We start from the raw sequence: 11,011 nt of genomic DNA, 5'->3' as shown, positions 1-11,011 counted from the left end.
TCTTGTGGTTGGTTCATGTTCAGACATGATGTTGCTTTTGTAAAAAATGTGTAATTAAGCTCTGGAATTCAAGAGTAATTAATGAGTTAAGCTAAAGCACCCAAAATACATTAAAATGTAGTAAAGCTTTCTCTTCTAATGTCTCGATGTTCTTAGGGTTTCTGATATTTAACTGAAGAGGCAAGTACTGGTGTACAAGTGGCTGCGTACTGATCATATACATAAAGAAAATGTTTGTTGGTTGTCTTCCAGGCAGCGTTAGATGAACCTGTGATGGTCAAGGTGGGATTTTTGAATATCCTATTGTATGCAGCATAACCCAATAAAGTTACTGTAACAGGCATTGTAAAAGGTGCTGAACAGCAAATGATGCATGTGATGAAAAGACTTGGAAGCCAGACCATTTAATTACTGCCTGGTAATAAGCTTGGCTTCTGCAGACACTCTTGATTCAGTGTGATGACCAGTTTCTTAAACGTTCTGCAGAGAATACCGTCAGCTGGTGGTGCTATTTTTATTAGAGTGCTGTAAAATAAGACAAGAATCAGTGGCGTAAGCACACCCAAAGATCTGTCCTGTTCTAGCATCACAATGAAGACAGCTTTGTGTCAGAGGCCAGGGCATAACAAAAAGAGTCCAAAATACTAATAAAAATCCAAGATTAACTAAGTTTCCAGGACATGCTCTTCCTAACGTTGTTGTGATAAAAATTTATTAAAGTAACTTAGTGATGTTTTGTTTGCATGGCTGAGTTCATCTTGTTACTTATGGAACCCTGCCAGATTAGATTTTAGTTCTAAAAAACTTGATTTTCAGAGAAGTAATTTATTGATAAGACTCAATAGTAAAGCATTCACAACCGTCACAGGAAAGTCCCTGTTTGCATCTGATTGTCAAGTGCAACTGAAGAACGTGTGACTGTGTAGGCAGTGAGCTTGGAAATGGGTCCAAACAGGAGAAACGTCATCATCTCCATCATCTTATTTCACCTGGACTAAACCCGTGCTGGCGTTTCTTTTCAAACCTTGCATTTTTCATGCTTCTGTTTTAAGGTTTGTGCTGAACTGGTAGGACAGCCTGGCTGAAAGGCCCTCTGGAGTCCGTGGTGGTTCCTCGACTTTCCAGCTCGTGCAGATCACCGTTGCTCAGGTTTTTGGCTGGGAGTAAGACAAGATGAAATACAATAACCCCCCCTGGAATCGGCATACGGGCAGACATATTCAGGAGTGCCTACACTGTTAACATTTATTTAAACGGGAGCCTCCAGAAGCATCAGGCTAATGGGCAACTCCTAAACACGTTTTCCCCATAAATGTCAGGAGAATGAAACAGGTAAGGGTGCTCGGCACGTTACTTTTCTAGCCCTCTCCTTATAACAAGACTGCATCAACCAAACTCGTGTGAGGTATGGAGTGTGTTCACAGTATTTCTCCCTGCTACCTCTGCATAACTCTTGAGTTAGGTACGCCGTTCACACCTGGGACTTCCCCTTCACCAGAGTCAGGTTTATTCAAAGATTAACTGGAAAAAGAGGAGGTAACTGTAGAAAAAATGAAAAGCCCTGTTCACTTTTCAATAGAGCGGTGAGGAGAAGTAACTGCAGGGATATTGCTAGTCCAAACGCCAGTTGATAGCCTTAGCGTGCACCGTTTTCTGCTCTGGGTGAGAATTTACACGGGTAGTTTCTCAGGGCTCATCGCAGCACCTGCCATTTTATTGGGTCCTTTTACATGGGCCAGTTCACCCTCAGCCCAAGTCTGCTGTTTTTGAGCACGGCAGGCGGGTGAGAAGCGGTGAGCTGGAGCAGGAGGGAGCCTGCTGCTGCCGGGGGAGCCCCTGCGGGGAGGTGGCAAAGCCCCAGGCTGCCAACATCTGTAATCCGGGTAAGTGCTGAAGTGTCTTCTCAGGTAATTAATTCCTCCTTGCCGCCCTAAAACGATGAATCTTTGTCTTAACCAGAGCTTTCTCTCTGGCCACTGGGACTGGGCGGCAAGCTAGCATTTACTCCTCCAAGCTCCCTTCTCTCCACTTTTATTTGCACCTGCCAAGACTGCCACACAATAATGAGGAGTATCGAGGTAAGGGGAAGGCCTGCAGCACCAGCTGAAGGGTGCTCTGGCAAGCTTGCATCCACGATGTGGGGGCCACGGGAAGTTTGGATGTGCCTCCTAAAGCTTGCCATCTGAACACACGTGCTATTTTTAACAGGGAGTGTTCAGATCCAGCATCCCACCAAAAAATCAAAAATATTTTAGTAAAATGGTTGTTCAGTAGAAATATAGAATCTAGAAATACTTGCCACATATTGTAAAAATAGTAACTATCACAACTAGCAAGGACGTGGCACTGTACGGAAAATTACACGTTTTCTGATATCTATATATCATAATCTGTGCTATTAATTAGCAGTAAGGTGAAAGTGGTGACAGTGAAAGCTAGGTACATGGTGCACATATATTTTATGCCTTGCTTGCAGAGGAAAGTTAGTGAGGTGAAACTCCTTTTGGGGGGAGAAATTGGGTGAGGGCAGTGAGGCGGAGCGTTACCCAAATGCACAGCAGGAGGTAGATGTGCTTTGAGAATAAACTACTGCGAAGCAGAATCTCCATACATTAGCAGATCTATTTCTGTACTTTTGAATTCCCCTCATTCATGTGTAAATCACCGGAGCTGTATGTGGAGCAAGGTGGGACCATCACTTCCCAGCTTCGTGAGGTTTTAATACGTGCCTAATATCCAGCAGCCTTTCTGCCTTGGCTTCATTTAAAGGCATTTGCGTTCGCTCAAAGCTCAAATCTAAAACCGAGGCTGAAGAGCTCAGTGGATGCAAATCCCGCACCCAGAGCCCCCCCCCCCCCCCCGACAAGGAGATGACTGCCTGCAGCCGCCTGAGGTTCATCGCCCCCCGTACCTGCCAGGAGGGAGACGGGGCTCGCTGAGCCAGGCGCGGAGCTGCTGCCTTTGGCCACACAAGGGGCCACTGTTGTATGGAAGGGCTACACTTTGCACAGAAAAAAATAACTCAGGTGCGACATGCAGGCAGAATCACCCAAATGCTGCATAAACTTACCTTTTTTTATTAAAAATAAATAAATCTGGCAGATTTCAGCAGTAATTCGGGGGGACAGCCACTATTAACCACACAGCAGTGTTTGCCCGCTGCAGGTTGACTACAGCTTTATTTTTTCTAAGGGGATTTAAACCCAGTATTGAGTTAGATGCTAACGGGTGAGTGAGGAGCTGCGTTTATTTCTCTCCCTGGCAATATCCGGAAAGAGATGAACATGCAGCCAGGTGAATGAATCTGAACTCGGATCGAGTCACATCTTTAATTAATAGGCAAATGATTACAAAACCATTTCCAGCAGCTCCTGGAGCACAAGCCAGCTCCTAGCTGGGGCCGTGCATCCCTCGCCCCAGAGACCCCAGTCCCCTGAAGTCAGCCCTATAGGTGTGGATGCCTATAGGATTGGCAGGGGGGAAGATGAAGGTGGAAGAGGAATTTGTGGGTTTTACGTCCCCTTTCATACAGGAAAGGGAGGGCTGCGGAGCAGGAGGGAACAGCGTGGTGCCATCAGCTTGGAGCTCCGTAGTACTGACTGTGCCATTGTTTTATTACCCTGATGTCTTTTCACAAGGCAGAAATAAAGCCCACACAAAAAGACTAGACGGGGGGGGTGCAAATGAACCTCCTGTGTTATTACAGGCTGGCCGCAGAAGGAGAATAAATGGTGATAAGAGGAAAAACAACTGCGACGGAAGGGGCAACTTTGAAAGTGGCTCCAGTCTGGCTTCCAATTTTGTTTCCATAATTTGATTGCGGGTTGAAATGGGGCTGCTTAGACACCAGCCACTCGATCTGTGAGCAGCAGCAGGTGAGCAGCGCGGAGGCACGTGCCTGGCATGCCATCGGGTGCGCAGGGCACGGCTGCACCCACGCTTCGGGGCTAAGCAGGTTTCACCCCTCCTGCTAGCGCAGCAGGGAGAAACTCACCTTGGCTTTGTGAATGCGTCACGGGCAGGTGTCGAGACCCCAAAGATGAGGGCACAGGGTGTAGCACGAAGGTGGACGAAGACAGCAAGAGCAGTGCGAGTCACTCACAACTTGCTCCAGCAGCCCTGGCCGAGCCCGGTGGCATCTCAACCCTCCATTGCGGCGTGCCGCCACTGCATGTCACTGTTAGGACAGAGCCACAAAGGAGGGACTCGGTGAGGCTGGTGCGGCTCTGGTGGGGACAGACCCTGCTGCCCCCGAGGGCCACGGCTGCAGCAAGGTGACCCCAACGCAGGAGGGGAGGGCAAAAAAAAAATTGCTCCAAAGAACCGGTTGTGCCCAAAGTGACAGAAACAAATGGTCCGAGCTACATACTTAATGAAGTGTTGCTGGTTTTTTGTCTTTTATTTTTTCCCTGCATAATGGGTAGGGGTACCCGTGGTGCAGGCAGTGGTGGCCTCCCCTGCCCCCTAGTCCAGCTCGGGCTGGGTGGCTGTCCCCTGCGTCCCTCCTCTGGCTGGAAGGTGGGAGCACGGCAGCAGACAGCACGAGGGAGGAAGCGTCTGCCAAAAAAACAGCATGTTACAGAAGCAGGGCGTGATTCGTGGTTCAAGGGGAAAGCTGAAAACGCGCCGTGTCCTGAGTGTTAATCACTGGGGACTCTGCTGTAAATAAATGAGAGACTCTTGCTCGCTGTCTCCTCACTCCCACATGCTGCCAGACATCTGACTCCCTCCAAAACAGGGATTTTTGCCGAGGAGGAAGCACTGCAGTGCCCAGGAAGAATCACAGGCCACTGAAATACCAGTGGTGGCATTTAAAAGGAATTTGCTGTGCCAGTCCCACGGGAGATGCCCAGGGCACCCCATCCATCCTGCGTGCCCCGTTGCACCCTCCCTGCTGCATCAGGTCTTGTTGGGAGACAAATGCCTTGGAGGTGCCCATCCCACCTGAGGAATAGGGACAGCCAGGGGAGATGCCAAGAGAGGGGCTGGGCAGTTTTATGGGGTGCAGCTGGCTGGGAAGCTCCCACAAATGTTTCCCCGGTGCCCGTCCCCGTGGTGAGGCTGTGCCGACAGCAGCTCAGCCGCTCGGCAGGTCCGCCCGGCGCTCACGCAGGGGCAGCTTGTCTCAACAGGATATTAAAAAGCAGAGATTATGAAAGCAGGGCTCGGCACGAGGCGAGGCAGTGCCGGCATTTATCTTCTCCCCGCAGCTCATGCTCAGCGTGCAGGAAACCTCTGCAGCGCCAGCACACGTCCCCCTCCTCCTGCTGCCATCGGTCCCTCCTGGTGGCTCTACGGTGGGGACCGGGGTTAGCTCGGAGGGATGGGCAAAGACCAGGTTCACCGTGCCCCAGGGCTGCAGGGTTGCTCTCTGTTGTGGCTGCCAGACCCGATAATGGCTTATTCCTGTTTTCCCCCACCCCACAGTCACTTCTTCTCCTTCCTCCTCCCTCCTGGTTTTACAGTCTCTGGATGGAGGGATATTTTTAGGGCTCTCAATTACTTTTCAGATCTATTCTAAATTTATCTCCCAATAATCCAAAGTCTTCAAATCGCGGCAGTGGGATTCACGTCTGCAGAAGAAGAAGCTGAAAGCACGGTGTGCCCATTCGGGCCTCGCCTCCCCACAGTGATCCCTCCTCCTCCTCGCCCACCACCTCTCTGCGATGCATCCCCCAGACTCCTGCCAGGGCAGGGGGCTCACCCCCACCCCAGCTGGACCACCGCAGGTGCAAAGCTGGGAGCCAGGCTGATGGGTGGGTTTGCAAATGCGATGCATTTCGCCCCAAAGCTTGTTGTACCTGCAAAGCTTCCTGGGGCAAACAATTTATATGTATTTCTGAAAGTCAACAGAGAAATGTGGTGTTCTTCAACACGCTCATGCTGCAAACCCCAGGCAGAATAGGAAGGGGACTCAGGATCCCTGCTGCACAACTCCTGTAGGGTGCTCATATGCAGAGCCAAAAAATATCAGAACTTCCCAATACACCTCCAGAGCCTGCAGCCCTTTGATCTGCTTCCATCTCCTCCCTGCAGTGCATGAAGAACAAATCTTTTCCTCCCACTAAGTGCTTCACACCTGCCCCAGCCAACCAGCCCAAACCCTTCAATAATTGCCCTTTTGGGGAACCAGATGCCAAAAATTTTGTCCTGTGACCTCGGACCAAGGAAACTTGAGGCTGTCTGCGTGAGGCTGCGCCCCCTCACCCCGAGCCATGGGGCTGCCAGGGCAGGATCCTATTCATTTTGTTTCCTCCCCTCTCCTTCCTACCAGCCGGTGCCCAAGTGAATGGAGTGGTGATGCTCCGGGTGGGGGAACAGAAGGAAAAAAGGTGGGAAGGGGTTAATGCTCTTTCCATCTTAAAGCACTGAGGCTGCCTGCCAGTTTTAGGAAAAGCTGCAAGTCATGCTGCCAGGACTGAGGAGGAGGAGGAGGCTTCAAGTCTCCGGGATGCTCTAAGGAAAGTGCCGCAGTGCAAACCCAGCCCTGCTGGTGCGGCAGGCGGGGAGGTAGCAGGGGAAATACCAGAGCAGGGGGATCTGCAAAAACACCGCTATCCCCTCCCTGTTTCCCTTCGCACCTTCATGTGCCCCCCACCCTTCACCTTCACGTGTGCCCATCCTTCACTGCCCCAGGTGCCACCCACCCAAGAATCAAGAAAACTGGGGCCCTGGGGTCTGATCGTGCTGTGAGCCCGGGGTGGTGACAGGATCTCCCCGGGGCACAGCTCTGTCCTTAATTCCCTGCTCCTGGGTGCTGTGAGGCAGAGCCGTGAGGGCAGGAGGCAGCCAGGGCTGTGCCCCCCCAGTGCCCCAGCCCCACAGGGGTCCCACTCCAGGGGAGAAATCCCCCTCGTCACTGGGGTCCTCTTTGATTTTGTTGCTTGGCAGCACGAACACCGTGCAATTAAAGGCGAGTAAAAGCACCAAAGTAATTTCCTCTCTTACATTTTTACATTTAGAGCACATTACAGCCAGCGAGACCCAGGCTTTTGAGGGAAGCTTTGGTCAATTAAGATTAGCTGTCATTTTGCATTTATTATCATCATTTATGAATCCTCTGCGTTGCCAACAGGCAGGAGAAGAATATGGTGCATAGAATAAATAGATAATTGGTGAGGGAGCTCGTCAGGGCCCTGATTTCTATCCCCCATCCTCTCTGGCTCAGCTCTGTCCTATGAGTCAGCAGAGGGCCCTGGAAAACCATCGCCATTTCGGCCTGCTATTAATCCCTACGCATGTATCCTGTTGGCACACGGGCTGAGACCGAAGCAGTGCCCTGTGTAGTGTGTGTGTGGGATGTGGGCTCAGGGACCAGCACAGCATCCCCCTTGCACAGCCCCAGCCTGCAGGCACCCGGGGTTGGGTGCCCCACGCTGGATACAGGCTGCCCAAAAGGTGGCCAAATTGAGGCAAAACGTGGAGAGTATTTCAAATGAATGTAGTTAAAAGGATGGTCTTAAAGGTCCTGCACACCTGGGAGTGCTTCAAAATGCTCCCGTCTTTCTACCCCTTCAGTCCTTGCCGTGGCTGTGCAATTGCATAAAGGCAAGATGACCTTGGGAGAGAAAAGCAAGACTCGAGGATGCTGGGCTGGGTGAGGAGAGCTTGTGTAACACCGTATTTCTGGCAGGCCGACGCTCCTAAAATGTGTGTCCCTAATCAAAGGTAGCTTAAAGAGAAATACTCCTCTCTGCTGCCACAGCACTATTCCAAAGGCACGTGCTCTTGAGAGACGGGGTTAATCTTTACGTCTTTTTTACACTGCACGATGTGTGCCTATCACTGCTGCCTGGGTCTGAGTGAAGACAACGTAGCTCATTACTCGTGAGAGGCAAACAAAAAGCACCATGCATCAAATTTACTGGGCAGGGGGCAGGGAGAGGGGTGTGAGGAGGATTATTGCATCCCCATTGTCCAGCGTGTCTCTTATCTGGCCGGGGAGCCATGGAGCAAACAAGGCCCTGGCACGTGAGGAGCTCCTTACCTGAGCGAGGGGCTCCGCAGTTGCACACCAATAATCGCTAAGCCCTTTTGAGAGGTTAATAATTACAGAGCCCACTAAAGCAAATGAAAACAAATGCCATTTGATCCCATACCAAAGGGGAAGGCTAGGGCCGCTCTTTGTGCTCCCGGACAATGGGCTTTGCAAGGGCAACGCCATTTTGGGGGGTGAAGGTGCAAAGAGCCAGTATCAGCAACCTTATCTGGAGAGCCACAGCAGGATCTGGGCACGGCTCCTCACCGCCTGTTTGCAAAGGGCTGCCACAGCCAGCCTGAGGAGCACAGCCTCGTCAATGAACTGCTAACGAAGGGGAGAGAATTAAAGGGGGCCCAGCCTGAAGGCCGCATGCCAAAGCTCACTTGGTACAGGCCCTGTGCATCCCTTTTTCTTGTGAGGGAGAAAACCACTGGTTTTGTCCAACGGGGTCTGAAGGTGGTGGGATACCCCCTTGAGGTCTTCCTTGCATTCAGGACTGGCCAAAGACAGGCTCAATATTTGGAAAAGCTGGACCCCATCTACCCGTAAGTACTGTGTCCCTCCCCTGGTCTGCCCCACACCTAATCTATGGACTGGATTTCTATGAGGTTATCTTCAAAAGTACATGGTCACCATATTTCCCATCATCTCTCCACTTATAAGGTGCACACATTTCCAAGGTAACCACAACCTCCCCTTCCAACAGCAACAAGCAATGCCATTTACTCCAAAGGACTTGGTTTCTCCTCACTGTTAGTGAGTTGCGTAATAATCTTTCCATGCCCTTCAGTTCAGACACTGGTCCAGCACTGAAGTCTTTCAAGCAGCTGGCAACAGGACAAACTAAACTTGGAGTTACACCGACTCATCTCCAAATCCCTTTTTGCAGCATCACCTCACTGGGGTCACGAGAGGCCTTTGGGCTGTCAAGCAGTGACATGGGGAAGGACTGTTGCCCTTGCTCTGAATTGCGTTCATCACCAATGAGAAGTTTCCACACTCTTTCCTTGAAAAAGGAGATCCTGCAAAGCATAGACCATGAAAGAAAAACTTGCCCTTTGGTAGAGCTGATGATTATATTTTATAATATGTAAATATTAAGACCCTCATTTTCTTCCTGAAGCACCTGAGCTCTGAATGACTTCAGGAAACCATTCACTTGTGGTGCTGGGAAAAGTTCAAACCAAACCAATGTGTTTTTCATGATGCGGATGCTGACGGTGACTACAGTATTTCTGTGCACTTAGAGAAGGTAGTGAGGGACTGGTACAGATACAGTGGATCTCTGGCAGAATTGCAGCACTTACTCTTTTGAGTAGGGGATGAATTTTCTAATAATTTGCAAATAAATTGGATAATTTGCCTGTGTTTGAAAAATACATCCTTAGATAAATTTAACATCATTCTTTCTTCCCATGAATGCACCAGAATAAATGTGTAGACTTTTCTCCAGCCTTCCCTTACAGACAAAGTGTTTCTCACAGGCGGTATTTATGGGCTTTCAAAGGTCTGTGGGTGTGTTCCTCCCCTGCTGTTGAGAACTGAAGCTTTGTCAGCTCATGGCAGGGGACAGGCGATAATTGCTGTCCCAGAGATTGCCCCATTTCATGAGGAACTGAGCTCCCTCCTGGGATGACTGGGGTCATAAATGAGCATGGTCATGAAAGACCAGAGACCGAAGTAAGACTGGTATTTTCCGTATCTTGGACATTCATTTCTTTCATACTCTAGTGTTCTCTTCGCATGTCACAGTTGCTGTACAAATCTGATGTTTTCAACATACTAGCACATATGCACTAATACTAAATGCATCTGTCATTATAATCTGAAGTGATGCAAAGATGAAATAAAACATTAGTAATAATTGGAAAGTCACTATTAGGGCATTCCCAAACCCCCAAGTCTACCCACTGTTGATAGCATCAGAAAAATAATAATAATAATAAAAAGGGATAAACTAGATTTTGTTTTGGAAAACAGGATCATCTACTGTCGGACTAAAATCTTGGTCAAAATGTTACAGGGTTGCTTCAATGTCACTAACGGGCAGAGTCAAGGTTTGTTTAAGCCTACCAAATACACAGCTCCTTACTTCCAATAATTGTGTTTTCTTCTTAAATTTAGTAGGTATTTCCATGGGTCTAGGGTTTACAGCATTTTGTTTTGGCATAATCAAAGCATGCCAATGACATACTTTTCCTTAAATTACCAGTGTGGATGTTCTACCTCTACCCCCTCTCCATGCCATAGGAGGCATTTTTCGTTTTCCCTGTAGTCTGGGATTAGAAACAAGGAAGCCCAAAACTGTGGTTAGGGTGTTAATTAAAATCATACCATGTATTCCCTTACATTTTAAGGATTCTCTAGTGAAGATACCTTCCTGTGTTGGGGCAGAGACCTGCTGCGAGACAGCCCCAAGGCTTTTGCTTTTCTTCCTCCTAGCTGTGGTGCTCCATTTCCCAGGGAACTGAGAATGGGTAGGTGGGAGGATGCACTGGGGAGGTGCTGGCTGCCTGATGTGTGTCCTCCTGCCTCTCATTTACAGATACACATGCAAAGTGCATGTAGTTTTCTGCATGACAGCCTAAGTGGAAAAGCCTTGCTACCCTTCCCATTTCCCACCTCCTCCTCGGGACCGCTGCTGCACAATATGGGAGGAAAATGGGATGAACCACCTGGAGGCTGTCTAGATTTGAAAGGGAACACTGTATGTTACATGGTCCTGTAAGTGATGAGCTTTGCTTGGTGGGATAAATCAGTCTTGTGGGGAGAGCAGCGGGGAGCTAGACATCACCCTATGGCCAGCCCCACTGCTCAGAGCTCCTCAACCATCGCTGCCCATGAAGTCAACACACCCAACCATGCCCTCCCACCTCACTTCCTTTAAACAAGGAAGCAGCACAGCTGCTTTTTGGTGGCATTTCTCCTTCTGTCTTGGTGTAGCAGGCCCAGAGGGTGCATCAGGCAGGAAGGTGGGCATCACAGGGCTGAGAAACACCCCCACGTACCTTCTTGGTGCGCATCGTGGCT

Source organism: Oxyura jamaicensis, chromosome 2 (genome assembly GCF_011077185.1).
Source record: "Oxyura jamaicensis isolate SHBP4307 breed ruddy duck chromosome 2, BPBGC_Ojam_1.0, whole genome shotgun sequence".
Classification (NCBI taxonomy): domain Eukaryota; kingdom Metazoa; phylum Chordata; class Aves; order Anseriformes; family Anatidae; genus Oxyura; species Oxyura jamaicensis.
This window is presented reverse-complemented; position numbering follows the sequence as displayed.